The sequence below is a fragment of the Tympanuchus pallidicinctus genome, unplaced genomic scaffold (assembly GCF_026119805.1).
Source record: "Tympanuchus pallidicinctus isolate F22 unplaced genomic scaffold, pur_lepc_1.0 scaffold15, whole genome shotgun sequence".
In the NCBI taxonomy this organism is placed as follows: domain Eukaryota; kingdom Metazoa; phylum Chordata; class Aves; order Galliformes; family Phasianidae; genus Tympanuchus; species Tympanuchus pallidicinctus.
In genome coordinates, this window is record NW_026294669.1 from 19,191,778 (window position 1) to 19,218,628 (window position 26,851).

The window sequence follows — 26,851 nt, forward strand, 5'->3', positions numbered from 1 at the left end:
TTCACAATATCATTAATCTTCCCATCAAATTACATATACTCTGTTCACTAAATAACACCTCTCTTATTTCAAACTTTCATCTCTAGTTCTTCCAAGGGCAATTTACTCCTAACTATTTCCCAAGCCACTGATCTACCCAGGCAGTAATCTTAGTATCACTGAGTACACTTTCTGCATTTTACAATCCTTGTAAATCATTCTCTCATTTTGATAAGGACACATCAATTTAGTACAAATAAGATACTAATGTCTTAAAGGACTAATTTACTACAAAGTAACCTCTTGTGGAATGTAAGAACTGGATACAAGGACATTTTTTACATCAGTCCAACACATTCAAATTCCATTACAAGCCACACTCCTAGATTCATCATGTTGTCAATGTGTTTACATGATAGGTCAGTTATTTGTATTATACTAAGTATTCTTTTTCTTACCTCTAAACATTAGCAATCATAACACCCATAATAAAATTACTAGTAACATTTCTGAATGTGTAGAACTGTCATAAAGACCATATTGATTTTTTTACCTAACATACAAAATAATTGAATTCAAAATATATATATTTTTTTGTTTTAGAGTTTGTCTTTAGGTATGATATGTAAAATCCATCTCATGGACTACATCCAAAAATTTCCTGTTACTTTAAATCCATAGTTTTTCAGGTCTGACCCACTTTGAGAGAAGACAGCCTGCGTAGCCAGTATGCAGAACACTAGGAAAAGCAGTAACTTCAATTTGTTCTCAGCATAAATTTGTTTATTCAGAAAAAGGCTTTGAAATAAAATGCTTTGGAAGGCTGGCAAGCCTGCTGAATAATGAGTTGCTTCTCTCTGCAAGAACATTACTTTAAGAATTACAAGAAAATCTGAGTGTTTTAATGAGTGGAACTCATGAGAGAAAATAAATGGGAAAGTTGGAGAGGCATTTTGGTTATTTTCCCTCCTGGGGCTGCCTGTTGCTCTTATGTGGAGTTTTCCTGCTGATTTGACTTTTTATTCTGCTGTGAGACTGGCACTCAGATTTACATGATCGCTTTGGAAAGGAGCTAGATTTTGCTTAAGGAAGATAACTGCTTTTTTCCTAGGGAGAGACAGAAAAAGGAAGGACAGAGTGGAACACGCAGACAATATCATCTGCAGCTACATTCTTGGTATACTACTTTATTGAGCCTCTATTTTAGATTATGCTGTACCTGATACAAGACTGGATAGCTATCGGTCTCAAGCCAGTACAGACAAGCAACCACAGGTAAACAGGATCACAGATAAGCAAATAGGCAATTTGTTTTAATGTTAATGTCCAACTGTAACAACAGTGTTTGTGTATAGAGTTGTCCATGATGCATCTTGTAACATCTGTGTAATCAAGGAAAACTGTCATTAGAATTTATCATGTGGAGATTTGCCTTATATGCAGGGCTTTTCAGTAAAGACTGATTGTAGAACTGTGCACAATTACAGTTATTTTAGCAATCATCACTTTCTGCACATTCTTTGACTTAGGATTACATACTCTGAAGGTTAAAACAATGGGTGAGATCTTTGCTAACGAGGTGGACTGTGTAACACCAAATCATTTGCAGATAGTTTTCAGTAATCTTACAGTACTCTGCAGAACACAACACTGAAATATATCTGTATTATAGCACAAGGAACTTCATGACCAAAGCACAAGACCACAGAAAGGAGTGCTTGTGAGAGAAGAAGGTAGTTGGAGAGAATTTAGCATTGAGAGGGAAGAGGCCTTGAAATTAACAGACGAACCAAATTATTAATAATTTTTCTAATTAAATACACTGAATAAATAATAAATGTGATTTAATTGTAAGTAAAACAAAAATATCTACGAAGTCTAATTATGAGAGGAAGAGACAGGATCATACAACTTAAGCAAATATTCTAGAGTTCTTATAGAAAAATGGGTAGGAAATCCCACCTTTTTTTTTTTGTGTGTGTGTGTGGACAACATTTTAGGCTGTCACTAAATCACCTAACCAAAAAGAGTAACTGATTTTATGTTTTTGCATCTTGCTGATTATACAGTTATGATTATTTCACAAAATTTAAGAATTAAATATAATGGACCCTGTATGTTGTGCCTGTTACAGTTCTGCTTTGGCTGCTACATAGTAACAACATTTCTGATATTCAGTTATCACCTGCAAAAGCTTCAAAGGGAATTTCATGAAATAAATTATCATAGGGCCACTAACAATAATTGCTTGATATTTTTGCATGTTATCTTTAGTATCACAATTTCTTGAATAGAAATTTCAGTAAATCTTCGCATTTGTCCAATACAGACAAGCTTCTAGGTCTTTAGATGTTTATGTGAAGAACTGACGTTACCTAAAGGCTCTGTGAAGTCTCCATTCTACTGAGGCTCCCCTGAACACTGAATTTTTTTTTTTTTTTTTTGAAGAGAAACCCAGGAACCTGATAAAAGACTACAGAATTACTACAAGAATTAGGGCAGATTAGTTCGAGTTAATTTATCTCACTGAAGAATTTCTTCTCAAAACAGTAAATTTAGACCTGGTTTGGGGTGTTATATTCCACCCCCCACCCCCCATTAGAAATGAGTTTATTACAAAAATCTAACTCCTGTTACATCACATTTAACTTCTCTTTAGTGGAGAGGAGAACACTACAGGGAACAAGTGCCTTATTTCCCCTTTCTCTGATTTCTCTGGTTGGCTATAGAGATTTCTAATGACAAACTTCAGTGCAAGTTCCAGTTAGCCTTTGAACAGTAATTCCTATATTGGTTCAGAAATCATGTCTTGTATATACAGGGAAAACATTACGTGATATTCTTCCTATATTCTAGGACATACATTAATCCACATGTTAACTAATCAATTTTGTAAAAGCACCTTATTTATAATCTGAATTTATCTTTTTTTCCACTTTTGATCATTGGATTTAATACTTTTTTTTTCCCCTGTAACTAAAGGATCCTCTACTACTCAGCTGTTTTCTTTCTATATCATTAGATATAATTATAACCAAGCAAACTCATTATCTTTTCTATGAAACTAAATGGAAAATTACTATCAAAGAAGCAGACTGTAATGAAAAAGTGCTTGTTCTTTTGTCCAGAATGAGGAAAACCTATCTTGCCAAATTGAATATGGAGGAGGATCGCTTTATATCCCAGTCTCACAGAGCGCTATAACCAAGCTAAACCCCATAATAGCTCAAGTTTGGGCTTATCACTGCTACCTAAAGATATTTCTACATTGTCATTATGTTCCGACAGCATCCAGCACACTCAGTACAGCTGCAGAGCAAGATCACATTTTTCCCTGCAAAATACAACATAAAAGTATCCAATACACAACAACAGTGGAAGAATTTTTCTTATTATTTCATCTAAAAAATAAAGCTTAGTTTCATAAAGATTTTGAATAAGTCAACTTTTGCAACAGTGTAACAAGTTATTTCAGTTCACGAGTTCTGGCCATTTTCACTCATTCATACGTTTCAGAGCAGAGCCAGTATGAAACTGCCAGCAGCTGACAACACTTCATTGCCTCATTTCTTTTATACATTTGCAGCAAAAGTCAGGGAGATGACATTATGAAGATGAAAGCCAGTTCATCAGATCATTAGATCTCATTTCCATCCCAGACAGAAACCTGTACAAATGATATTTTTTAAAAAGAGCTAAGCAGCCATGATTACAGTTAGAAATGCTACCAGCAGAGCCTTCTGAAAAGAGAAAAAGAGGGCCAAAATAAACTAAGCAGTATACATAATTTGTATATACACACCACATCAGTGAAACAAGCTAGAAAAAGTGTTTTCTTAAGAAATATGAAAAAAGTTGTCAAAACTCTACGTATGCTAACTGGATTTCAAGGGGAAGAACAGAAGATTATGGGATCTTACCAGCATTCTGCACTACTACTGCATTATTAGTTGAGTCCTATTGAGCTATTGTTGCAAAATGAAGATCATTGTATTTATATCCTGTAAGAATACATACTGCAAGGATACCTTTATTATATTATTGTGTGCTGTTTCATATGGAGTGAAAAGTGCCTTGAAGGTAAACGTGAGCTTATAGCAGCATGTAATGCCTTCTTTCACTATTACTACCATCTAGATCAGTCATCTATACAATTGGAAATTTAGAGACAAACAGTGCTTTACCTATTAATTACATAAATATCAGTGGTTAACCAGATCATTCTACATTAGTTTTAGGTGTTTTGTTCTGTATGACTGAAGTTTCTTATCACTGGCAAGTGATTGTTTCTTTAGACGTGACTCCTTCTAACAGCTCCTTGTTAACTCCTGACAGTCAATCTGTTTCATTCTCCTTCTCCCCAGCTCCTACCAGCAGGCAGTTCACTAACAAGTTCACTAACAAGTTTGAGTATTCAGATCTGGATTGAGGAGCTAGTTCAGTTTCTGGTAAACACACAAATGGGCAGCAGAGATAAAGCTACCATAGCCCATGGCCCATTCGTATTTTCTGACATCTTATTTGGGTATACTTTATTCTGTATTTGGAACATACAGATTTCTGCACTGCCAAACAAACACTGAAGTGTTACAGATGCTTAGATTTGTCATTCCGCTTGACTCAAAGGATGGATATTCTCACAGGAAAAGCCTGCCTGTTCACTTTGTTTAAACAGATTGTTACTGAAATGTTTAGCGATGAAAAAGATTTGCAGCAGAGGTACTGGTGTAACATCCAACCCTGTCAGTATGTAGGTGGGTAGTCACAGATAATTCGAAGTTACGTGGAAGGACAATGAAGTGAAGAAAATAAACAGGTAGGTGACTTCTATAGTTGCTTTCTGTCTCAGAGAATGGTGCTGCCTGCACTTTCTACTACTATGGAGTGTCAATCATTTTATAATCCCCAAGCAAGTAACAATCAATAATTACAAAAGTCTTACAAAGTAAGTTAAGTGTACTACAGAACATCAGAGGACACAAATAAAACAAGATAAGGACTGCTTCTCAAACTGAGATCTCTAAGTATTAAGATTCCTGAAATTATGAACTCCAAATATTAACTACAAGAAATTGAATTATTCCAAGTTCACAGATATAAGTTCCCTAAACCTGACAGTACTTAACATGCAATCAACCTATTAACTGAAAAAAATTAGTGAAGTCATAATTTTCATTTTGCCATTACATATCCCACTATGTATCTACTTGTTTGGTTTTAGTTTTTGTGAGGATTTTGAGCGTTGGCTTTTATTGTTTCTGTTGTTTTTAAACACAGAACTAGCTTTCATAGCCCCGTATAGCAAAATATTTCCCTTGGCTCACATAGCTTCTTTGGCCGTAGAAATGGCCAAACTTCCCACCTTTTTGTTGACGTAAAGATTCTGCAATAATCCAGTTATTCGAAATGGAAAATTGGACTGCTTTGAATCAGAAAATATTTATATACCTGAGTAGGTTTTTTTAACCAACTCATTCCCCTTGAACTTTAAAGTCCGTAAAATCATTATCTAAAAACAAAGAGAGAAAGCAGAAAATTTTTTAACTGAAGTTTGAAAAAGTAAAAATAACTCCTCATGATGTTTGTTCTTTTCCTCCTTATATTTTGTACTGATATTTGTATTACTTCCTTAGAAAAGTCATGTTTAAACATATACAAATAACAATATTTTTATACATCTATGTAGAGCAAGAGTGGCCAAATGAAGAGGGACTAAGTGAACTGTCAGTCTACTTGAGTTGATACATCTGTTAGAACAAAAAAGTAACATGCAGCTGTGCAGGTGCCCACACACACAAGAATGGCCAGCTAACACTAGCAAATTTTTTAGGAGGTACACAGAAACAGAAGTTGTTTTGAAATATTTAATCTTCAGAAAGTATAAGTAAAAATCTTTTAGATGCCTGTGCATTTCCAGAACTTACATACATAAAATTGGAGGTTTTATCCCAGCAATCATCTGAGCCTACAGTTTGTCACAACCCAAAAAGTACAAACGAACTTTAAAACCTTAAAATGTTATCTACAAACATAAAACATGCTAAATTATTGTTTCTGTCAAGTGCCAAACCACCTTTTATTCTGGACTATTAAATAACATGCATAACAACAGCCTAATAAATCACCTTCAACTGTATAAGCCATTGACTTCCAGGCAGATTACAGAGGTGTATTAGTACCATTAATGTGCTTCAAACAATTAAATCTTTCTAAAACAGCTTAGAGATTACAGGCCATGAAGATCTGTATCCACAGCAACATTCCATGTACATCCACGTTTCCTGTTGACATTTAAGCTATTTTCAAATCTGCAGCACTGTATAAGCAATGGACTATCGGAAGCTTCAAAGTTTACATTCAAAGTCTTACTGCAGCACAGAACATAACTGTTATGTCTTTTATGACGCGCTGGCTTACAAACAAAAACATTCTGGCTGACTGGACATTTGGCTGTGAATTTTTTTCCTCAACTATGCTGAGAGAAGGAACATTTCAAGATTGTTGGTCCAAAGACAACACAGTTATTTATGAATTTTAAACTTGGTGCTAAAGTAATAAGATAAAAAATATAGTTTGGATTTCAAAGCGTATTTTACTCTGAAATATTTTTTAATACATTAGAGTGCAGCCGCATTCTTCTTCTGAAATAAAGCCATAGAGGGATTCTACAAATACTATCCACATGTCAAAGACATAAATCCAACATGCCTATTATCTTCATAAAATGATTTTTTTCTTAACTCTGACTCATTTGTCTAAGGAACTGAAAGTTAATCCTTCTCATACGCGCCACCTATAACTAAGATCGATAGGGTTAAAGTAGCTTTAATAACCATCATTTAGTCTGTACATAACTAATGGAACTGACTGTTACTCTAAATGCAAGGCAGTAATTAATATTTGCAGCTTTAGAAACATTCTAAAATTCAGTTAACAACCTTAGAAGGATTTATCTGCATAACAAAACACAGTAGGAGTAAATACAGTATTACTCTGCAAAACTGCCCTTTTGGGGTTTTTAGAGTGCATTCAACCTTGGGTTGTTTTCTGTCAGTTTGAGAGCAGCTATCCTTATATTCTATTCATAAGGAAAATATCTATACATTAGGTAAATTTGCTATCATGTTAGTATTGCTTAGTGATAGACTGATCACAGCACACTAAGAAGTTGTCTAAACTGTTAGGAGACAGTTTTGCCAGCTCTCTGGAGCTCTTCCATTAAAACTGTCCAGTTCTGTGACAGTTACCTCAAGCTGACAGTGATCTCAGCATATCAGTGACTGAAGCACTGTCAGCTTTTGGTAAACATCACAGAACTGGACAGTTTTAAGCTACCATACTACACTGTTCTTTTTTTAGCATTAACCTGTTTATCTTAGTCTAATTAATATTATGCTTGATTCTTACAATCCTTGAGCAAAGAACTATCTTTTTGTGTACCCCTCACACAGGAAGGTCTTTGATCACAAATAGGGCCCATGTAAGTAATACAAACTAGTATTAAGAAAGCTTTTCACTGAATTCAATACAAGGCATCAAGTACTGACTTGAAAACTCATTTCAACTACGACTGCAGGTCTAAGGTGACCAGGCCTACATTTTACAATAAAAGCATCTTCACATTGCTCCAAAGATGAAACCATGAATACTTCTGCTTTGCTTGAAATAAACACGCTTACTGGATATTTTATTAACATTCCATAAGTCAACATTGTTGATTAGAGTGTTATTATCACACAAACGCAGCCATTCGTTACAGAATAAACAAAATGAATCGTTTGTGTGTGTTTCACTGGGTCAAAAAGAACTGACAAAGCAGCACTGCAATTCATTTCTATGTTACTGGAAACGGTTTTCATAAGCATGAAGCTTCTTTTCTTGTTATATCAAAGAACATCAGATGTGATGTCAGAGGGCTTACCTATTTAGCTTTCATCAACTTGAATATATGTTTGTGTTGCCTAGCTGCTGTTTTAAGTTTCATAAAAACATTTTTCATTAAAGACTGTCAAAAATAACTTCAACATATTTTACCTGGACTCTCCTATATAGCTCTGGTTGCTGGGATATTCTGCTAAGAAGTCTGACTTGACAAGAACATGAGGATTGTTTTGTACATGATAAACCATAATCCATTAGTACTGTGCATCCAGACAAGACTGAAAATAATCAAGTTACAAAGGCTTGCAAAATTAACAGAATAGTCATAACTTCTGCATCTGTGTTCTCTGTGGGTTCAGTTAATGGAACTCCAATTAATGAAACTCCAATGCATGTGGATGAAAATAATATATTCTGCTTTAGAGTAAGATCTCCAATTCTGATTTGTATCTGATATCTCTACCTGAGGCTTCAGAAAACTCCTTTCATACCTCCTCAGCTTCCTGACACCCAGTCTGGTTGTCTGTTCTTTGCTTTTGCCTCTTTCCACTTTAAGCAAAACATGAAATAAAATACTTTTCCTTGAATGTTTATCCTCTCTCTTTTTTCAGCTAATACTGTTACAATTGCAAGCTCCCACATTTGTTTGCAGCTTAGAACCTTCTATTTTCCTATCAAGACACTCCAGAACAGTATTTTTATTGTTTTAAAACATTTAGAAAATCAGAAATTCTATGTTCAAACATATCTTATTCTTTAGAGAACTCAGAACACCAAGATCTGAGCAGTATTCTGAAACAAGTCCTTCGAGTGTACAGGAGACCTAAGGAGCACACACCTTTGCATTACAGTACAGCACAGAGATCTTGGGCCTACTGATAACAGAACCTGCAGACTCCCTTCCAGCTCTCTGGGGAGTCCTATAATTTCAGATGCAATAGTCCACAGTTCAATTTCTTGCTGGAGTGGATTCTTCACAAGTAGAAATAAACCTTGATTTAACCTCACTTGGATACATTCCTGCATTTCATACTGTCCATATGAAGATTAGAAAATATTTATTCTTGCCAGAGCACGCTTCTACATTAGCGGATATTACTGTTATATGGTTGAAGCACCTTCATTGCATGACCTTCTTTCTATTAACTTAAAAGAACTTCCCAAAACAATTATTCCTAGGCTAGTATTTCTCATGCTTATTCTCAGAATAGGGGTCTGATCTTACCACTTTCAATTTGAAGAGAATGTATTCAGTTGAGGATTACGCTCTGATATAGTTGTTTTTCTAAATTGTCACCAACTACAAGAGTTCCTCATTGCCACTCTGATTTCTTGTTCTCCCCTTCCTTATGATAGCTACTGAAATAGCACCTTTTTCTTTTGAAATTCTTTGTGGAGCTCTTCCCTGGTTGAAGTTACAAGACATTTAAAGCATACTGTGATTGGACTCACTGTCTGAATTCCTAAAATAACCCCAATATCTGTATTGCATTGATTATTTTTATGTAATTTTTATGTGATTTTATGTATTGTCTGCATGGATTGATACATTCTCTATTATTTAATATAATCATAAATGTAGTAAACTATCTCAATTATGTTAATATATCTTAAATTCTTGAAATAGATTTTAATGCTGTACCTCTGAATCTATGAGACCTGGAAAACTAGCCAAGATTTCAAAACAAGATGCTATTTCCTAAGAAAATACAGCACAAAGTATCAAAACATAACAGCACTACATGATCATGTGGTCAATAAAACAACTAACAATAACGCAGCTTAAGGAAACAGATTAGTGACCATGGAATACAGTAGATTAAGACAGTAAAAAAATTAGTTTTATGCAAACCTTATGTTATGCCACTTGTCAGCCTGCGTCACGCACTCTTCAGCCATCAGTGAGTCTCCTGTGAACAATGGAAGAGAGAGTATGTCACAGCTTCTATAATAAAAATTGCTTAGTCTTTCTTTATGATAAAGTTTATGGTAATACACTGTAACTAGACTCACAAATTTACTTATGAAACTAGGAAACTAGGTTAGGTTATGAAACTTCTAAAGCATTTCCAACACTTTCTAACCCAATCAGAATTTACAGATGATACAATATCACATAGAAACACTGCTTTCAATATATTTCAGTCTAACGCTCAAAACAGCAATTTCTGATCTCACGGCTTCCTAGTATTATTCTTCAAAGCACAGAAACAATTCAAATACACAAAGAGCCACACCAACATCTCAGCCCTACACGTTTCAGAAAATGAAACAAAGGGATTAGACAACCCAAGCTATAACTTAGTCATTTTAAATATAAACAACCCAGTAAACTACAGATACTTACTTCACTTTTAGACAATATTGTGAAATTACTTAAATCAAATGAACTCCACTACTTAACAGACTAGTTTCCAACAATAATTTAGAGATGTGCACATATATTTAAAGACACTATACAAACCATTACAATCCCAGTGCTTTTATTAGAAACATGCAACTGAATATTTAAAACATATTACTACCAAGGGAATAATGGACTTTTAAGAGAACAGTCACAAAGATACATCCACAGACGAAAGAGTGACAACAGTGTTACTTGCAAATTCATTCAGACGAAATGTCACTGAACTTCAGTCAGGACTGAACTTCAGTCAGGACTGAACTTCAGTCAGGACTGAACTTCAGTCAGGACTGAACTTCAGTCAGGACTGAACTTCAGTCAGGACTGAACTTCAGTCAGGACTGAACTTCAGTCAGGACTGAACTTCAGTCAGGACTGAACTTCAGTCAGGACTGAACTTCAGTCAGGACTGAACTTCAGTCAGGACTGAACTTCAGTCAGGACTGAACTTCAGTCAGGACTGAACTTCAGTCAGGACTGAACTTCAGTCAGGACTGAACTTCAGTCAGGACTGAACTTCAGTCAGGACTGAACTTCAGTCAGGACTGAACTTCAGTCAGGACTGAACTTCAGTCAGGACTGAACTTCAGTCAGGACTGAACTTCAGTCAGGACTGAACTTCAGTCAGGACTGAACTTCAGTCAGGACTGAACTTCAGTCAGGACTGAACTTCAGTCAGGACTGAACTTCAGTCAGGACTGAACTTCAGTCAGGACTGAACTTCAGTCAGGACTGAACTTCAGTCAGGACTGAACTTCAGTCAGGACTGAACTTCAGTCAGGACTGAACTTCAGTCAGGACTGAACTTCAGTCAGGACTGAACTTCAGTCAGGACTGAACTTCAGTCAGGACTGAACTTCAGTCAGGACTGAACTTCAGTCAGGACTGAACTTCAGTCAGGACTGAACTTCAGTCAGGACTGAACTTCAGTCAGGACTGAACTTCAGTCAGGACTGAACTTCAGTCAGGACTGAACTTCAGTCAGGACTGAACTTCAGTCAGGACTGAACTTCAGTCAGGACTGAACTTCAGTCAGGACTGAACTTCAGTCAGGACTGAACTTCAGTCAGGACTGAACTTCAGTCAGGACTGAACTTCAGTCAGGACTGAACTTCAGTCAGGACTGAACTTCAGTCAGGACTGAACTTCAGTCAGGACTGAACTTCAGTCAGGACTGAACTTCAGTCAGGACTGAACTTCAGTCAGGACTGAACTTCAGTCAGGACTGAACTTCAGTCAGGACTGAACTTCAGTCAGGACTGAACTTCAGTCAGGACTGAACTTCAGTCAGGACTGAACTTCAGTCAGGACTGAACTTCAGTCAGGACTGAACTTCAGTCAGGACTGAACTTCAGTCAGGACTGAACTTCAGTCAGGACTGAACTTCAGTCAGGACTGAACTTCAGTCAGGACTGAACTTCAGTCAGGACTGAACTTCAGTCAGGACTGAACTTCAGTCAGGACTGAACTTCAGTCAGGACTGAACTTCAGTCAGGACTGAACTTCAGTCAGGACTGAACTTCAGTCAGGACTGAACTTCAGTCAGGACTGAACTTCAGTCAGGACTGAACTTCAGTCAGGACTGAACTTCAGTCAGGACTGAACTTCAGTCAGGACTGAACTTCAGTCAGGACTGAACTTCAGTCAGGACTGAACTTCAGTCAGGACTGAACTTCAGTCAGGACTGAACTTCAGTCAGGACTGAACTTCAGTCAGGACTGAACTTCAGTCAGGACTGAACTTCAGTCAGGACTGAACTTCAGTCAGGACTGAACTTCAGTCAGGACTGAACTTCAGTCAGGACTGAACTTCAGTCAGGACTGAACTTCAGTCAGGACTGAACTTCAGTCAGGACTGAACTTCAGTCAGGACTGAACTTCAGTCAGGACTGAACTTCAGTCAGGACTGAACTTCAGTCAGGACTGAACTTCAGTCAGGACTGAACTTCAGTCAGGACTGAACTTCAGTCAGGACTGAACTTCAGTCAGGACTGAACTTCAGTCAGGACTGAACTTCAGTCAGGACTGAACTTCAGTCAGGACTGAACTTCAGTCAGGACTGAACTTCAGTCAGGACTGAACTTCAGTCAGGACTGAACTTCAGTCAGGACTGAACTTCAGTCAGGACTGAACTTCAGTCAGGACTGAACTTCAGTCAGGACTGAACTTCAGTCAGGACTGAACTTCAGTCAGGACTGAACTTCAGTCAGGACTGAACTTCAGTCAGGACTGAACTTCAGTCAGGACTGAACTTCAGTCAGGACTGAACTTCAGTCAGGACTGAACTTCAGTCAGGACTGAACTTCAGTCAGGACTGAACTTCAGTCAGGACTGAACTTCAGTCAGGACTGAACTTCAGTCAGGACTGAACTTCAGTCAGGACTGAACTTCAGTCAGGACTGAACTTCAGTCAGGACTGAACTTCAGTCAGGACTGAACTTCAGTCAGGACTGAACTTCAGTCAGGACTGAACTTCAGTCAGGACTGAACTTCAGTCAGGACTGAACTTCAGTCAGGACTGAACTTCAGTCAGGACTGAACTTCAGTCAGGACTGAACTTCAGTCAGGACTGAACTTCAGTCAGGACTGAACTTCAGTCAGGACTGAACTTCAGTCAGGACTGAACTTCAGTCAGGACTGAACTTCAGTCAGGACTGAACTTCAGTCAGGACTGAACTTCAGTCAGGACTGAACTTCAGTCAGGACTGAACTTCAGTCAGGACTGAACTTCAGTCAGGACTGAACTTCAGTCAGGACTGAACTTCAGTCAGGACTGAACTTCAGTCAGGACTGAACTTCAGTCAGGACTGAACTTCAGTCAGGACTGAACTTCAGTCAGGACTGAACTTCAGTCAGGACTGAACTTCAGTCAGGACTGAACTTCAGTCAGGACTGAACTTCAGTCAGGACTGAACTTCAGTCAGGACTGAACTTCAGTCAGGACTGAACTTCAGTCAGGACTGAACTTCAGTCAGGACTGAACTTCAGTCAGGACTGAACTTCAGTCAGGACTGAACTTCAGTCAGGACTGAACTTCAGTCAGGACTGAACTTCAGTCAGGACTGAACTTCAGTCAGGACTGAACTTCAGTCAGGACTGAACTTCAGTCAGGACTGAACTTCAGTCAGGACTGAACTTCAGTCAGGACTGAACTTCAGTCAGGACTGAACTTCAGTCAGGACTGAACTTCAGTCAGGACTGAACTTCAGTCAGGACTGAACTTCAGTCAGGACTGAACTTCAGTCAGGACTGAACTTCAGTCAGGACTGAACTTCAGTCAGGACTGAACTTCAGTCAGGACTGAACTTCAGTCAGGACTGAACTTCAGTCAGGACTGAACTTCAGTCAGGACTGAACTTCAGTCAGGACTGAACTTCAGTCAGGACTGAACTTCAGTCAGGACTGAACTTCAGTCAGGACTGAACTTCAGTCAGGACTGAACTTCAGTCAGGACTGAACTTCAGTCAGGACTGAACTTCAGTCAGGACTGAACTTCAGTCAGGACTGAACTTCAGTCAGGACTGAACTTCAGTCAGGACTGAACTTCAGTCAGGACTGAACTTCAGTCAGGACTGAACTTCAGTCAGGACTGAACTTCAGTCAGGACTGAACTTCAGTCAGGACTGAACTTCAGTCAGGACTGAACTTCAGTCAGGACTGAACTTCAGTCAGGACTGAACTTCAGTCAGGACTGAACTTCAGTCAGGACTGAACTTCAGTCAGGACTGAACTTCAGTCAGGACTGAACTTCAGTCAGGACTGAACTTCAGTCAGGACTGAACTTCAGTCAGGACTGAACTTCAGTCAGGACTGAACTTCAGTCAGGACTGAACTTCAGTCAGGACTGAACTTCAGTCAGGACTGAACTTCAGTCAGGACTGAACTTCAGTCAGGACTGAACTTCAGTCAGGACTGAACTTCAGTCAGGACTGAACTTCAGTCAGGACTGAACTTCAGTCAGGACTGAACTTCAGTCAGGACTGAACTTCAGTCAGGACTGAACTTCAGTCAGGACTGAACTTCAGTCAGGACTGAACTTCAGTCAGGACTGAACTTCAGTCAGGACTGAACTTCAGTCAGGACTGAACTTCAGTCAGGACTGAACTTCAGTCAGGACTGAACTTCAGTCAGGACTGAACTTCAGTCAGGACTGAACTTCAGTCAGGACTGAACTTCAGTCAGGACTGAACTTCAGTCAGGACTGAACTTCAGTCAGGACTGAACTTCAGTCAGGACTGAACTTCAGTCAGGACTGAACTTCAGTCAGGACTGAACTTCAGTCAGGACTGAACTTCAGTCAGGACTGAACTTCAGTCAGGACTGAACTTCAGTCAGGACTGAACTTCAGTCAGGACTGAACTTCAGTCAGGACTGAACTTCAGTCAGGACTGAACTTCAGTCAGGACTGAACTTCAGTCAGGACTGAACTTCAGTCAGGACTGAACTTCAGTCAGGACTGAACTTCAGTCAGGACTGAACTTCAGTCAGGACTGAACTTCAGTCAGGACTGAACTTCAGTCAGGACTGAACTTCAGTCAGGACTGAACTTCAGTCAGGACTGAACTTCAGTCAGGACTGAACTTCAGTCAGGACTGAACTTCAGTCAGGACTGAACTTCAGTCAGGACTGAACTTCAGTCAGGACTGAACTTCAGTCAGGACTGAACTTCAGTCAGGACTGAACTTCAGTCAGGACTGAACTTCAGTCAGGACTGAACTTCAGTCAGGACTGAACTTCAGTCAGGACTGAACTTCAGTCAGGACTGAACTTCAGTCAGGACTGAACTTCAGTCAGGACTGAACTTCAGTCAGGACTGAACTTCAGTCAGGACTGAACTTCAGTCAGGACTGAACTTCAGTCAGGACTGAACTTCAGTCAGGACTGAACTTCAGTCAGGACTGAACTTCAGTCAGGACTGAACTTCAGTCAGGACTGAACTTCAGTCAGGACTGAACTTCAGTCAGGACTGAACTTCAGTCAGGACTGAACTTCAGTCAGGACTGAACTTCAGTCAGGACTGAACTTCAGTCAGGACTGAACTTCAGTCAGGACTGAACTTCAGTCAGGACTGAACTTCAGTCAGGACTGAACTTCAGTCAGGACTGAACTTCAGTCAGGACTGAACTTCAGTCAGGACTGAACTTCAGTCAGGACTGAACTTCAGTCAGGACTGAACTTCAGTCAGGACTGAACTTCAGTCAGGACTGAACTTCAGTCAGGACTGAACTTCAGTCAGGACTGAACTTCAGTCAGGACTGAACTTCAGTCAGGACTGAACTTCAGTCAGGACTGAACTTCAGTCAGGACTGAACTTCAGTCAGGACTGAACTTCAGTCAGGACTGAACTTCAGTCAGGACTGAACTTCAGTCAGGACTGAACTTCAGTCAGGACTGAACTTCAGTCAGGACTGAACTTCAGTCAGGACTGAACTTCAGTCAGGACTGAACTTCAGTCAGGACTGAACTTCAGTCAGGACTGAACTTCAGTCAGGACTGAACTTCAGTCAGGACTGAACTTCAGTCAGGACTGAACTTCAGTCAGGACTGAACTTCAGTCAGGACTGAACTTCAGTCAGGACTGAACTTCAGTCAGGACTGAACTTCAGTCAGGACTGAACTTCAGTCAGGACTGAACTTCAGTCAGGACTGAACTTCAGTCAGGACTGAACTTCAGTCAGGACTGAACTTCAGTCAGGACTGAACTTCAGTCAGGACTGAACTTCAGTCAGGACTGAACTTCAGTCAGGACTGAACTTCAGTCAGGACTGAACTTCAGTCAGGACTGAACTTCAGTCAGGACTGAACTTCAGTCAGGACTGAACTTCAGTCAGGACTGAACTTCAGTCAGGACTGAACTTCAGTCAGGACTGAACTTCAGTCAGGACTGAACTTCAGTCAGGACTGAACTTCAGTCAGGACTGAACTTCAGTCAGGACTGAACTTCAGTCAGGACTGAACTTCAGTCAGGACTGAACTTCAGTCAGGACTGAACTTCAGTCAGGACTGAACTTCAGTCAGGACTGAACTTCAGTCAGGACTGAACTTCAGTCAGGACTGAACTTCAGTCAGGACTGAACTTCAGTCAGGACTGAACTTCAGTCAGGACTGAACTTCAGTCAGGACTGAACTTCAGTCAGGACTGAACTTCAGTCAGGACTGAACTTCAGTCAGGACTGAACTTCAGTCAGGACTGAACTTCAGTCAGGACTGAACTTCAGTCAGGACTGAACTTCAGTCAGGACTGAACTTCAGTCAGGACTGAACTTCAGTCAGGACTGAACTTCAGTCAGGACTGAACTTCAGTCAGGACTGAACTTCAGTCAGGACTGAACTTCAGTCAGGACTGAACTTCAGTCAGGACTGAACTTCAGTCAGGACTGAACTTCAGTCAGGACTGAACTTCAGTCAGGACTGAACTTCAGTCAGGACTGAACTTCAGTCAGGACTGAACTTCAGTCAGGACTGAACTTCAGTCAGGACTGAACTTCAGTCAGGACTGAACTTCAGTCAGGACTGAACTTCAGTCAGGACTGAACTTCAGTCAGGACTGAACTTCAGTCAGGACTGAACTTCAGTCAGGACTGAACTTCAGTCAGGACTGAACTTCAGTCAGGACTGAACTTCAGTCAGGACTGAACTTCAGTCAGGACTGAACTTCAGTCAGGACTGAACTTCAGTCAGGACTGAACTTCAGTCAGGACTGAACTTCAGTCAGGACTGAACTTCAGTCAGGACTGAACTTCAGTCAGGACTGAACTTCAGTCAGGACTGAACTTCAGTCAGGACTGAACTTCAGTCAGGACTGAACTTCAGTCAGGACTGAACTTCAGTCAGGACTGAACTTCAGTCAGGACTGAACTTCAGTCAGGACTGAACTTCAGTCAGGACTGAACTTCAGTCAGGACTGAACTTCAGTCAGGACTGAACTTCAGTCAGGACTGAACTTCAGTCAGGACTGAACTTCAGTCAGGACTGAACTTCAGTCAGGACTGAACTTCAGTCAGGACTGAACTTCAGTCAGGACTGAACTTCAGTCAGGACTGAACTTCAGTCAGGACTGAACTTCAGTCAGGACTGAACTTCAGTCAGGACTGAACTTCAGTCAGGACTGAACTTCAGTCAGGACTGAACTTCAGTCAGGACTGAACTTCAGTCAGGACTGAACTTCAGTCAGGACTGAACTTCAGTCAGGACTGAACTTCAGTCAGGACTGAACTTCAGTCAGGACTGAACTTCAGTCAGGACTGAACTTCAGTCAGGACTGAACTTCAGTCAGGACTGAACTTCAGTCAGGACTGAACTTCAGTCAGGACTGAACTTCAGTCAGGACTGAACTTCAGTCAGGACTGAACTTCAGTCAGGACTGAACTTCAGTCAGGACTGAACTTCAGTCAGGACTGAACTTCAGTCAGGACTGAACTTCAGTCAGGACTGAACTTCAGTCAGGACTGAACTTCAGTCAGGACTGAACTTCAGTCAGGACTGAACTTCAGTCAGGACTGAACTTCAGTCAGGACTGAACTTCAGTCAGGACTGAACTTCAGTCAGGACTGAACTTCAGTCAGGACTGAACTTCAGTCAGGACTGAACTTCAGTCAGGACTGAACTTCAGTCAGGACTGAACTTCAGTCAGGACTGAACTTCAGTCAGGACTGAACTTCAGTCAGGACTGAACTTCAGTCAGGACTGAACTTCAGTCAGGACTGAACTTCAGTCAGGACTGAACTTCAGTCAGGACTGAACTTCAGTCAGGACTGAACTTCAGTCAGGACTGAACTTCAGTCAGGACTGAACTTCAGTCAGGACTGAACTTCAGTCAGGACTGAACTTCAGTCAGGACTGAACTTCAGTCAGGACTGAACTTCAGTCAGGACTGAACTTCAGTCAGGACTGAACTTCAGTCAGGACTGAACTTCAGTCAGGACTGAACTTCAGTCAGGACTGAACTTCAGTCAGGACTGAACTTCAGTCAGGACTGAACTTCAGTCAGGACTGAACTTCAGTCAGGACTGAACTTCAGTCAGGACTGAACTTCAGTCAGGACTGAACTTCAGTCAGGACTGAACTTCAGTCAGGACTGAACTTCAGTCAGGACTGAACTTCAGTCAGGACTGAACTTCAGTCAGGACTGAACTTCAGTCAGGACTGAACTTCAGTCAGGACTGAACTTCAGTCAGGACTGAACTTCAGTCAGGACTGAACTTCAGTCAGGACTGAACTTCAGTCAGGACTGAACTTCAGTCAGGACTGAACTTCAGTCAGGACTGAACTTCAGTCAGGACTGAACTTCAGTCAGGACTGAACTTCAGTCAGGACTGAACTTCAGTCAGGACTGAACTTCAGTCAGGACTGAACTTCAGTCAGGACTGAACTTCAGTCAGGACTGAACTTCAGTCAGGACTGAACTTCAGTCAGGACTGAACTTCAGTCAGGACTGAACTTCAGTCAGGACTGAACTTCAGTCAGGACTGAACTTCAGTCAGGACTGAACTTCAGTCAGGACTGAACTTCAGTCAGGACTGAACTTCAGTCAGACTGAACTTCAGTCAGGACTGAACTTCAGTCAGGACTGAACTTCAGTCAGGACTGAACTTCAGTCAGGACTGAACTTCAGTCAGGACTGAACTTCAGTCAGGACTGAACTTCAGTCAGGACTGAACTTCAGTCAGGACTGAACTTCAGTCAGGACTGAACTTCAGTCAGGACTGAACTTCAGTCAGGACTGAACTTCAGTCAGGACTGAACTTCAGTCAGGACTGAACTTCAGTCAGGACTGAACTTCAGTCAGGACTGAACTTCAGTCAGGACTGAACTTCAGTCAGGACTGAACTTCAGTCAGGACTGAACTTCAGTCAGGACTGAACTTCAGTCAGGACTGAACTTCAGTCAGGACTGAACTTCAGTCAGGACTGAACTTCAGTCAGGACTGAACTTCAGTCAGGACTGAACTTCAGTCAGGACTGAACTTCAGTCAGGACTGAACTTCAGTCAGGACTGAACTTCAGTCAGGACTGAACTTCAGTCAGGACTGAACTTCAGTCAGGACTGAACTTCAGTCAGGACTGAACTTCAGTCAGGACTGAACTTCAGTCAGGACTGAACTTCAGTCAGGACTGAACTTCAGTCAGGACTGAACTTCAGTCAGGACTGAACTTCAGTCAGGACTGAACTTCAGTCAGGACTGAACTTCAGTCAGGACTGAACTTCAGTCAGGACTGAACTTCAGTCAGGACTGAACTTCAGTCAGGACTGAACTTCAGTCAGGACTGAACTTCAGTCAGGACTGAACTTCAGTCAGGACTGAACTTCAGTCAGGACTGAACTTCAGTCAGGACTGAACTTCAGTCAGGACTGAACTTCAGTCAGGACTGAACTTCAGTCAGGACTGAACTTCAGTCAGGACTGAACTTCAGTCAGGACTGAACTTCAGTCAGGACTGAACTTCAGTCAGGACTGAACTTCAGTCAGGACTGAACTTCAGTCAGGACTGAACTTCAGTCAGGACTGAACTTCAGTCAGGACTGAACTTCAGTCAGGACTGAACTTCAGTCAGGACTGAACTTCAGTCAGGACTGAACTTCAGTCAGGACTGAACTTCAGTCAGGACTGAACTTCAGTCAGGACTGAACTTCAGTCAGGACTGAACTTCAGTCAGGACTGAACTTCAGTCAGGACTGAACTTCAGTCAGGACTGAACTTCAGTCAGGACTGAACTTCAGTCAGGACTGAACTTCAGTCAGGACTGAACTTCAGTCAGGACTGAACTTCAGTCAGGACTGAACTTCAGTCAGGACTGAACTTCAGTCAGGACTGAACTTCAGTCAGGACTGAACTTCAGTCAGGACTGAACTTCAGTCAGGACTGAACTTCAGTCAGGACTGAACTTCAGTCAGGACTGAACTTCAGTCAGGACTGAACTTCAGTCAGGACTGAACTTCAGTCAGGACTGAACTTCAGTCAGGACTGAACTTCAGTCAGGACTGAACTTCAGTCAGGACTGAACTTCAGTCAGGACTGAACTTCAGTCAGGACTGAACTTCAGTCAGGACTGAACTTCAGTCAGGACTGAACTTCAGTCAGGACTGAACTTCAGTCAGGACTGAACTTCAGTCAGGACTGAACTTCAGTCAGGACTGAACTTCAGTCAGGACTGAACTTCAGTCAGGACTGAACTTCAGTCAGGACTGAACTTCAGTCAGGACTGAACTTCAGTCAGGACTGAACTTCAGTCAGGACTGAACTTCAGTCAGGACTGAACTTCAGTCAGGACTGAACTTCAGTCAGGACTGAACTTCAGTCAGGACTGAACTTCAGTCAGGACTGAACTTCAGTCAGGACTGAACTTCAGTCAGGACTGAACTTCAGTCAGGACTGAACTTCAGTCAGGACTGAACTTCAGTCAGGACTGAACTTCAGTCAGGACTGAACTTCAGTCAGGACTGAACTTCAGTCAGGACTGAACTTCAGTCAGGACTGAACTTCAGTCAGGACTGAACTTCAGTCAGGACTGAACTTCAGTCAGGACTGAACTTCAGTCAGGACTGAACTTCAGTCAGGACTGAACTTCAGTCAGGACTGAACTTCAGTCAGGACTGAACTTCAGTCAGGACTGAACTTCAGTCAGGACTGAACTTCAGTCAGGACTGAACTTCAGTCAGGACTGAACTTCAGTCAGGACTGAACTTCAGTCAGGACTGAACTTCAGTCAGGACTGAACTTCAGTCAGGACTGAACTTCAGTCAGGACTGAACTTCAGTCAGGACTGAACTTCAGTCAGGACTGAACTTCAGTCAGGACTGAACTTCAGTCAGGACTGAACTTCAGTCAGGACTGAACTTCAGTCAGGACTGAACTTCAGTCAGGACTGAACTTCAGTCAGGACTGAACTTCAGTCAGGACTGAACTTCAGTCAGGACTGAACTTCAGTCAGGACTGAACTTCAGTCAGGACTGAACTTCAGTCAGGACTGAACTTCAGTCAGGACTGAACTTCAGTCAGGACTGAACTTCAGTCAGGACTGAACTTCAGTCAGGACTGAACTTCAGTCAGGACTGAACTTCAGTCAGGACTGAACTTCAGTCAGGACTGAACTTCAGTCAGGACTGAACTTCAGTCAGGACTGAACTTCAGTCAGGACTGAACTTCAGTCAGGACTGAACTTCAGTCAGGACTGAACTTCAGTCAGGACTGAACTTCAGTCAGGACTGAACTTCAGTCAGGACTGAACTTCAGTCAGGACTGAACTTCAGTCAGGACTGAACTTCAGTCAGGACTGAACTTCAGTCAGGACTGAACTTCAGTCAGGACTGAACTTCAGTCAGGACTGAACTTCAGTCAGGACTGAACTTCAGTCAGGACTGAACTTCAGTCAGGACTGAACTTCAGTCAGGACTGAACTTCAGTCAGGACTGAACTTCAGTCAGGACTGAACTTCAGTCAGGACTGAACTTCAGTCAGGACTGAACTTCAGTCAGGACTGAACTTCAGTCAGGACTGAACTTCAGTCAGGACTGAACTTCAGTCAGGACTGAACTTCAGTCAGGACTGAACTTCAGTCAGGACTGAACTTCAGTCAGGACTGAACTTCAGTCAGGACTGAACTTCAGTCAGGACTGAACTTCAGTCAGGACTGAACTTCAGTCAGGACTGAACTTCAGTCAGGACTGAACTTCAGTCAGGACTGAACTTCAGTCAGGACTGAACTTCAGTCAGGACTGAACTTCAGTCAGGACTGAACTTCAGTCAGGACTGAACTTCAGTCAGGACTGAACTTCAGTCAGGACTGAACTTCAGTCAGGACTGAACTTCAGTCAGGACTGAACTTCAGTCAGGACTGAACTTCAGTCAGGACTGAACTTCAGTCAGGACTGAACTTCAGTCAGGACTGAACTTCAGTCAGGACTGAACTTCAGTCAGGACTGAACTTCAGTCAGGACTGAACTTCAGTCAGGACTGAACTTCAGTCAGGACTGAACTTCAGTCAGGACTGAACTTCAGTCAGGACTGAACTTCAGTCAGGACTGAACTTCAGTCAGGACTGAACTTCAGTCAGGACTGAACTTCAGTCAGGACTGAACTTCAGTCAGGACTGAACTTCAGTCAGGACTGAACTTCAGTCAGGACTGAACTTCAGTCAGGACTGAACTTCAGTCAGGACTGAACTTCAGTCAGGACTGAACTTCAGTCAGGACTGAACTTCAGTCAGGACTGAACTTCAGTCAGGACTGAACTTCAGTCAGGACTGAACTTCAGTCAGGACTGAACTTCAGTCAGGACTGAACTTCAGTCAGGACTGAACTTCAGTCAGGACTGAACTTCAGTCAGGACTGAACTTCAGTCAGGACTGAACTTCAGTCAGGACTGAACTTCAGTCAGGACTGAACTTCAGTCAGGACTGAACTTCAGTCAGGACTGAACTTCAGTCAGGACTGAACTTCAGTCAGGACTGAACTTCAGTCAGGACTGAACTTCAGTCAGGACTGAACTTCAGTCAGGACTGAACTTCAGTCAGGACTGAACTTCAGTCAGGACTGAACTTCAGTCAGGACTGAACTTCAGTCAGGACTGAACTTCAGTCAGGACTGAACTTCAGTCAGGACTGAACTTCAGTCAGGACTGAACTTCAGTCAGGACTGAACTTCAGTCAGGACTGAACTTCAGTCAGGACTGAACTTCAGTCAGGACTGAACTTCAGTCAGGACTGAACTTCAGTCAGGACTGAACTTCAGTCAGGACTGAACTTCAGTCAGGACTGAACTTCAGTCAGGACTGAACTTCAGTCAGGACTGAACTTCAGTCAGGACTGAACTTCAGTCAGGACTGAACTTCAGTCAGGACTGAACTTCAGTCAGGACTGAACTTCAGTCAGGACTGAACTTCAGTCAGGACTGAACTTCAGTCAGGACTGAACTTCAGTCAGGACTGAACTTCAGTCAGGACTGAACTTCAGTCAGGACTGAACTTCAGTCAGGACTGAACTTCAGTCAGGACTGAACTTCAGTCAGGACTGAACTTCAGTCAGGACTGAACTTCAGTCAGGACTGAACTTCAGTCAGGACTGAACTTCAGTCAGGACTGAACTTCAGTCAGGACTGAACTTCAGTCAGGACTGAACTTCAGTCAGGACTGAACTTCAGTCAGGACTGAACTTCAGTCAGGACTGAACTTCAGTCAGGACTGAACTTCAGTCAGGACTGAACTTCAGTCAGGACTGAACTTCAGTCAGGACTGAACTTCAGTCAGGACTGAACTTCAGTCAGGACTGAACTTCAGTCAGGACTGAACTTCAGTCAGGACTGAACTTCAGTCAGGACTGAACTTCAGTCAGGACTGAACTTCAGTCAGGACTGAACTTCAGTCAGGACTGAACTTCAGTCAGGACTGAACTTCAGTCAGGACTGAACTTCAGTCAGGACTGAACTTCAGTCAGGACTGAACTTCAGTCAGGACTGAACTTCAGTCAGGACTGAACTTCAGTCAGGACTGAACTTCAGTCAGGACTGAACTTCAGTCAGGACTGAACTTCAGTCAGGACTGAACTTCAGTCAGGACTGAACTTCAGTCAGGACTGAACTTCAGTCAGGACTGAACTTCAGTCAGGACTGAACTTCAGTCAGGACTGAACTTCAGTCAGGACTGAACTTCAGTCAGGACTGAACTTCAGTCAGGACTGAACTTCAGTCAGGACTGAACTTCAGTCAGGACTGAACTTCAGTCAGGACTGAACTTCAGTCAGGACTGAACTTCAGTCAGGACTGAACTTCAGTCAGGACTGAACTTCAGTCAGGACTGAACTTCAGTCAGGACTGAACTTCAGTCAGGACTGAACTTCAGTCAGGACTGAACTTCAGTCAGGACTGAACTTCAGTCAGGACTGAACTTCAGTCAGGACTGAACTTCAGTCAGGACTGAACTTCAGTCAGGACTGAACTTCAGTCAGGACTGAACTTCAGTCAGGACTGAACTTCAGTCAGGACTGAACTTCAGTCAGGACTGAACTTCAGTCAGGACTGAACTTCAGTCAGGACTGAACTTCAGTCAGGACTGAACTTCAGTCAGGACTGAACTTCAGTCAGGACTGAACTTCAGTCAGGACTGAACTTCAGTCAGGACTGAACTTCAGTCAGGACTGAACTTCAGTCAGGACTGAACTTCAGTCAGGACTGAACTTCAGTCAGGACTGAACTTCAGTCAGGACTGAACTTCAGTCAGGACTGAACTTCAGTCAGGACTGAACTTCAGTCAGGACTGAACTTCAGTCAGGACTGAACTTCAGTCAGGACTGAACTTCAGTCAGGACTGAACTTCAGTCAGGACTGAACTTCAGTCAGGACTGAACTTCAGTCAGGACTGAACTTCAGTCAGGACTGAACTTCAGTCAGGACTGAACTTCAGTCAGGACTGAACTTCAGTCAGGACTGAACTTCAGTCAGGACTGAACTTCAGTCAGGACTGAACTTCAGTCAGGACTGAACTTCAGTCAGGACTGAACTTCAGTCAGGACTGAACTTCAGTCAGGACTGAACTTCAGTCAGGACTGAACTTCAGTCAGGACTGAACTTCAGTCAGGACTGAACTTCAGTCAGGACTGAACTTCAGTCAGGACTGAACTTCAGTCAGGACTGAACTTCAGTCAGGACTGAACTTCAGTCAGGACTGAACTTCAGTCAGGACTGAACTTCAGTCAGGACTGAACTTCAGTCAGGACTGAACTTCAGTCAGGACTGAACTTCAGTCAGGACTGAACTTCAGTCAGGACTGAACTTCAGTCAGGACTGAACTTCAGTCAGGACTGAACTTCAGTCAGGACTGAACTTCAGTCAGGACTGAACTTCAGTCAGGACTGAACTTCAGTCAGGACTGAACTTCAGTCAGGACTGAACTTCAGTCAGGACTGAACTTCAGTCAGGACTGAACTTCAGTCAGGACTGAACTTCAGTCAGGACTGAACTTCAGTCAGGACTGAACTTCAGTCAGGACTGAACTTCAGTCAGGACTGAACTTCAGTCAGGACTGAACTTCAGTCAGGACTGAACTTCAGTCAGGACTGAACTTCAGTCAGGACTGAACTTCAGTCAGGACTGAACTTCAGTCAGGACTGAACTTCAGTCAGGACTGAACTTCAGTCAGGACTGAACTTCAGTCAGGACTGAACTTCAGTCAGGACTGAACTTCAGTCAGGACTGAACTTCAGTCAGGACTGAACTTCAGTCAGGACTGAACTTCAGTCAGGACTGAACTTCAGTCAGGACTGAACTTCAGTCAGGACTGAACTTCAGTCAGGACTGAACTTCAGTCAGGACTGAACTTCAGTCAGGACTGAACTTCAGTCAGGACTGAACTTCAGTCAGGACTGAACTTCAGTCAGGACTGAACTTCAGTCAGGACTGAACTTCAGTCAGGACTGAACTTCAGTCAGGACTGAACTTCAGTCAGGACTGAACTTCAGTCAGGACTGAACTTCAGTCAGGACTGAACTTCAGTCAGGACTGAACTTCAGTCAGGACTGAACTTCAGTCAGGACTGAACTTCAGTCAGGACTGAACTTCAGTCAGGACTGAACTTCAGTCAGGACTGAACTTCAGTCAGGACTGAACTTCAGTCAGGACTGAACTTCAGTCAGGACTGAACTTCAGTCAGGACTGAACTTCAGTCAGGACTGAACTTCAGTCAGGACTGAACTTCAGTCAGGACTGAACTTCAGTCAGGACTGAACTTCAGTCAGGACTGAACTTCAGTCAGGACTGAACTTCAGTCAGGACTGAACTTCAGTCAGGACTGAACTTCAGTCAGGACTGAACTTCAGTCAGGACTGAACTTCAGTCAGGACTGAACTTCAGTCAGGACTGAACTTCAGTCAGGACTGAACTTCAGTCAGGACTGAACTTCAGTCAGGACTGAACTTCAGTCAGGACTGAACTTCAGTCAGGACTGAACTTCAGTCAGGACTGAACTTCAGTCAGGACTGAACTTCAGTCAGGACTGAACTTCAGTCAGGACTGAACTTCAGTCAGGACTGAACTTCAGTCAGGACTGAACTTCAGTCAGGACTGAACTTCAGTCAGGACTGAACTTCAGTCAGGACTGAACTTCAGTCAGGACTGAACTTCAGTCAGGACTGAACTTCAGTCAGGACTGAACTTCAGTCAGGACTGAACTTCAGTCAGGACTGAACTTCAGTCAGGACTGAACTTCAGTCAGGACTGAACTTCAGTCAGGACTGAACTTCAGTCAGGACTGAACTTCAGTCAGGACTGAACTTCAGTCAGGACTGAACTTCAGTCAGGACTGAACTTCAGTCAGGACTGAACTTCAGTCAGGACTGAACTTCAGTCAGGACTGAACTTCAGTCAGGACTGAACTTCAGTCAGGACTGAACTTCAGTCAGGACTGAACTTCAGTCAGGACTGAACTTCAGTCAGGACTGAACTTCAGTCAGGACTGAACTTCAGTCAGGACTGAACTTCAGTCAGGACTGAACTTCAGTCAGGACTGAACTTCAGTCAGGACTGAACTTCAGTCAGGACTGAACTTCAGTCAGGACTGAACTTCAGTCAGGACTGAACTTCAGTCAGGACTGAACTTCAGT

At 42.2% G+C, this 26,851-nt stretch overlaps 1 long non-coding RNA gene across 1 annotated transcript in view; it reads right to left on the reverse strand.

Annotated features, from left to right (window-relative positions):
- Positions 1–26,851, reverse strand: part of LOC128076703 (uncharacterized) — a 38,296-nt gene that overhangs the window by 5,975 nt on the left and 5,470 nt on the right. The window contains exon 2 of the long non-coding RNA XR_008204626.1: positions 9,713–9,770. This is a non-coding gene — a long non-coding RNA (uncharacterized LOC128076703). The remainder of the gene's footprint in view (positions 1–9,712; positions 9,771–26,851) is intronic.